General features: G+C 28.7%; 1 long non-coding RNA gene across 1 annotated transcript; it reads right to left on the bottom strand.

Annotated features, from left to right (window-relative positions):
- Window positions 1–433: 433 nt before the first annotated feature.
- LOC148266080 (uncharacterized) lies at window positions 434–1963 on the bottom strand. Its single transcript, XR_015819442.1, has 3 exons — window positions 1883–1963; window positions 1230–1313; window positions 434–1007 (listed from the first exon to the last, which is right to left on the bottom strand). It is a non-coding gene; the product is annotated as an uncharacterized LOC148266080 (long non-coding RNA).
- Window positions 1964–6000: the final 4037 nt, after the last annotated feature.

Raw genomic sequence — 6000 nt, 5'->3', positions numbered from 1 at the left:
TGTCGCGCAACACCACACGACCCTTGTTTCTCGATCGTCGATGTTGCTCGACCCTCTCTCCTCTCATAGTCACATCTCTCTCTCCTTGATTTCTCATCTCTTTCTTTTTCTTTTTCTTTTCCTTCTTTCTTTTTTTGTTATTTAATTACATATATATATATACATATATATATTTGCCGCTTGGATTTTTTCTTGCTCTCTGCATTTTTTTTAAATTTTTAATTATATATATTCACACACACATATATATATATATATATGCATATATATATATATATATATGCCACATGGTTTCGTTATGCTCCTAGAGGTGTACACGCCTCTAGGTCTTTTTCTTTTTTTTTGTCTTCTTTTTTATTTCTTTTGTACCCAGCTCTTTTTTTACATCCATAGCTTCCCATAGAACTAAAGCTTCCAAGGACGTCTCCATGTGTACTGCCTAAATTTGATAGTTTTCTCCATCGCACACTAGCAAAGTAATTGATAAGAGACTAGTTTCAGCTTTTATGATGTGTCAAAACTCACACATAGGTCCCTTAAGAAGAGGGCTCTGATAACAACTGAAGGTTTTAGAGTTGAAGAAAATAGAAGAATCTAAATTTCATAGAATGATGTTACTGGAGTACAACAGTACAGGAAAAAACTTACATTAAATAGACTTAAAATTTAACTATCCACTAAGTTCATGATTCTTAATTAACTAACCACTAAGTCATGATTATAAATATAAAATTCAGAAAATATTAAACTCCTAAAAACTAGAAAACACTACATCATGTGCAATATTAAAGCAATATTTAACATATATGTTACTCCTCTTGTAAAAAGTTCAAACCAATTTAATGCAGACTTGTAAAAAAAAACTCCAAGACATTTTCAAATAACTTAGAATTACTCAGGAGACCTTCATACCTTTGTACGATATTCTCCAAGGGCCATATAGGAAAAATATTCCCGTAAACAGTATAGCTTATCATATAGTTTTTGTTGAAGACTCCCATTATCTCCTGTGATAATGTGTACACAAATCAGGATAAATATGGATGACCATGTTAATTAACTCTATTTTATTCTCTGTTATGTGAACTATATATAAACCTCAAGTTTCTGCTCCTATGTGTAATGTTTCCTATAATAGCTAGATAAGATATTTTGTTTGATTCTATGGTTAAAAAAAGAAAATATATTCTCCATGAAAAAAGAAATAGGACAAGGTTGACTAGATTTACCTATTGAGGAAAATCTCCATTCTCTAGTTGAGAATTTATTAGTATCTTTGCTGCTCGGTGCAGTGGCCTTGGATCTTTATCAATCTTTTCAAAGAGGAAAATAAATAAGAACATGGAAAGTGAACTTGCAGGAAGTTATTACAAGCACTGAACCTATACAAGGTAGCATAAGTTTACCCACAAGACTCCGTCTCATGCCTAATGACTTTGTGCAGTGAAAAAAATCCATCAGTAATTTTTTAGTCGTATTGATGTGAGGTGCTAAGGGAGCACCGTCCATGCACAAAATTTACATTAGATTAGCATTGAACTGCATTAAATTAGCAAACTTGAAATATAAGATAATATTGCTACCAAATATAAGAGATTTAAGGATGTATCAAATAATAACGCAAATCAGCCTTCATATTATAAGATAGAATTAAGAAATGTGCGTAGGCTTTCTTCCTAATCTCTCCTTTTTGGCAAATCTGAACATGAAGAAGGTGATCAGCATGATTCTTTTGCATATAAGAAATTGAAGAACATATAATTTCACTTTAAGGGAAAGGGGAAAGAAGTAAATTCGACTTGTTCACCACATCAGCAAAATCAAATATTCCTAGTTTTTCAATCACATGAAATGTTCAAGACATAATTAACTACAAATTTACCTGCCCAGATTTAGTAAGGGCTAACATTGTCCATCTGGTGTTTAAGATGTGTGGTTTCTTGTCCTTCAGGTTTGTATAGTCCTAGACAATAGATATTAACTTGTGTCAAAGAAAAAGTAAATCTGGGTGTCGGAAAGGAAGTAAATTATTATATTTTTAAATATATTAGAATAAAACTAATATGATAACATAGATAATTACTATGCCAGTTTAACATTACAATATATAAAAGTTATATGTTTAAATATTTAAATATAAAAAATAATGTAAATCTGACAATATCACACTGTGTAATTAATTTTAAATTTATATCTAATATGATAATATGTGTAACAATGATCTACTTATATAATATTAAAATAATTTTAATATATCGAAATATAAAAAATGCAACAATATTCTTTTGTAAGGTATAAGAATTTACTTGCATTTTCATTACAAATTTTTTTATTCTTACATAAATTGTTCTTCACCTGATTAAAAAATGGAAGCAAGAGGAAAAGAAGGGGCTGAAGAAATTAAAGCCCAAAAAGAATGGGGCCTGTGAACTTAAATTCTTAGAATTCTAAACCCCAATAATTTAAAACCCAATTTCAAAAATTGTAGTATTTTTCGATCCCAAAACAACGTCGTTCCGATGAAATATAAAATATTTCTTTAGAGTTTGGAATCAAAAGGACCTCAAACAAAAATTTGAACTTTCCGTTGAATTCCTCATGAGAATATATCTCATTTTACACTTTCATTTTCTTTGTCATCCAAAGAAAAAAAAGATCAAGAAAGTAGGAGACTATGCTGTCAATAAGGTCAGAATTGGATCCAAATTTTACATCATTACTTGAAAGGAATGGAGTTAGAGATTCAAAGCCAAATGCACACACTTTACTCTTTATTCACCCATAACTTGACAAGTGCATCTACTAACATATTTCCTTTCTTTGTTAGTATTCACAAAAGTCACATTTGCTTACTATTTTTTAAAATTTTTTATTTCACTTTCAATCTCATTCAACTTCTAAAAAAAATTTTTTCTTAATACGTGCAATAACTACCAAAGAATCTCCACCAAGTTAAAATTCATACTTTTCATTATACAATTTACAAATAGATGAATAGCCTTTCTAATTGCTACTAGTTCTGCTTCATTACAGTCCAACGCACTAAAATTAAAGCAATGTATGTTGTCTTGTCAATCTCTCAACACACCACCTATACTGACGGGACTCGGCTTTCCTAAAAAGTAATCATCCACGTTAAATTTTCAAGTTGATGATACTATACATTACATCTAAATTTTAAATTCTATTTTTGTGTTTACTATCAAATACGAAATGAACATAAAAATATTGTTTAATACAGTTACTCCGACGTAAGAATAAATAACTTAATTCACTATACCGACCTAATCCTAATTAAGCCAACAAACTCTCCAAATTCTTTTTCTTTCTCTTAAAGATTCTCTCATTTCTCTCCAGCCACACGTACCATATAACTACAAAAAATAAAAATTCTCCAATTCTCTCTTTCGCTTTATCTACCAAAGATACCCAACCACCAAAATGATCCTCAATTTTTCTAGGTGTTACCCCCATTCTATACTCTACCATCCTAAACATGACATCCACAATTTCAAACTCCACTTGTAAGGCATAAAACATAATCTATTGAATACGGATTACTTTAACATAAAGCACAATCATTGAGAATTTTTAACAGAACTCCACCATTCTAATCGGATTTTCACTAAAAGTGAATTTAACCTTAATTAGATCTACAAAATTCTCAAATCTTTACTCTTTTCCTTAAAGGTTATCTCATTTCTCTTTATACACACACTTCATACAACTACAAGAAATAAAAACTCTTTAACTCTCTCTTTTGCTTCATTTACCCACAAAGAAATTCAATTGCCAAAAATGATCCCTAATTATTCTATGTGCTACCCATTCTATACTCTGCCATCCTAAACATGACATCCACATTATCCAAAACCATTTATGAGGCAAAAACATAATCTATTCAATCTGACCTACTTCTACATAAAGCATAAATATTGCAAATATGACATTTATGGAAATACTCTAAAACTGGAACTTGATTTCAAATCAACTGTTATGTAAAAATCTTCACTTTATGAGGCACTTTTGACCTCTAAGTTCCAAATCTTCCCACCCTTTGGTAACTCCTTTATATGCCAAGCGTTAACTGTAAAAATCTCATCCATGCTATATTTTCCATTAACCAATCATTTGAATATTTTCCACTAGTAATTGTTAATTATAACATTTTTTAGCAAAACTATATCACCTATATTTTTTTTTTCTTTTATTATCGACTAGATCAAAAATCATTTGACTATTTAGTGTGTTGATTGATTATGTTTTAGTGCTAATTAACTCTCTATAAACTAATAATATATACTTGTTTTATCAATTGCTTCTTTGTGATAGTAGATTAATTTTTCACTTCTATAATCGACGTGCAATTGCAATTCTAGAAATCGAAAAGAGAAAATGTCAAATTGGTGCCAATAATACATTAATTATCATTTATTTTGACATTTTACTTTTATAATTATATCTAAAAATAATTTCTTATAAATTCCGCTTCATATTGATTCTCTCTTTGACAAACGTGACTATTATCAAGATTTAAGAACAAAATTCAAAACAGAAAATGGCTTAATAATTTTTTATAGGTTTTTTTTCTTTAGTGGAATAATTATAGGTGAGAAAAATAATCTAGAAGATGAAGCTAGTTCAACACTTATTAATATATATATATATATATATATCATTAATATGTATGTATGTGCTTGAGGATTAAAAACGTGTTTTTAATCTCTAAAATGTTAGTTAGTTCATTCTCACGGTCTAAGGTCGTTTGGTCAACTCATTTCACCAAAAATGAAATGGTAGTTTGGTGAACTTCAATCATTAAAGGTAAATTAGTAAATTAATTTTAGAATATTGAAGACTAAATTATAAAAAATATATATATTAGAAATCAAATTATAATAAACATTGAATTTTAAAGATTAAGTTAATAATTCATCTAATTATTAATATCTAAACATGTATAACTATAAATTATAATTATTTCACCAAAATATATAAAGTAGTCATGAAATAATTTGTTTGATACATCTAACTAAGTCAAAATTAAACTTGTAGATCTTATTGTATAATATTTTACCTTAAGATTATGTAATATTTTGACCATAAAGACATATCATGATTAATTCGACTTAATTTAGAACTAATCAATAAAGAAATGAAATGAATTCCGCCTAAAATTCATTTGAGTTTGGATAATGGAATTCAAACTGAATTGTGATTATGTACAAAAATAATAATTTGAAATTGAGTTTCTATTTTTACATAAGCAGCCTTTGTGCTATAATTTTGTATATGTTTATAAAAGTTGTTTTATTAATTACATAAAAAATGCTTTGCATATAACAGATGCTCTATATATGTATATATATATATATATTATGCATAATAGTAGTTATATACGTACTATCTATTATAAATATACTTCCCCACACAGTATATGAGTGTAAATCAATTATATTTATTAAGGTTTAGAAGGAATTTTATATGGATGTATATTAGAAAACAGAGAATGATTTCGTAGAATGAATAATCTGCTGATTTTCTCCTTGACGAATGATGTAATGAAAAATATAAATAGCTGTACAAAATAGTAAAAAGACAAAAATGATTATAACAGAATGTAAAACCAAAGATATCACTAATTCTAATTCTGATCTTAATACTCCCCCTCAAGATGGAGAGTGCATATTGATTGTACCCATCTTGCTCAGAAGATTATGAAACTGTGTAGAAGGAAAAGCCTTTGTCATTAAATCCGCCAACTGATTATGTGAGAAATGTGCATGGTCCTCAGTGTTCCATCTTGAATTTTCTCCTTGACAAAGTGACAGTCAAGTTTAATATGTTTTTTTAGCTCTTGATATACTGAATTGGCAGCTATGTACAGTGCAGCTTGATTATCACAATATAACAGTGCTGATCCTTGGTGTCTCACTTTCAGATCTCGTAACAGATTTAAGATCCATACTAATTCACATGAAGTATTGGCCATTGACCGAT

This window comes from Carica papaya, chromosome 5, assembly GCF_054855325.1.
Source record: "Carica papaya isolate Zhongbai chromosome 5, ASM5485532v1, whole genome shotgun sequence".
NCBI classification, from domain to species: domain Eukaryota; kingdom Viridiplantae; phylum Streptophyta; class Magnoliopsida; order Brassicales; family Caricaceae; genus Carica; species Carica papaya.
Note: the sequence above shows the minus strand (reverse complement) of the source record. Positions and strands in the feature narration are given on the sequence as shown.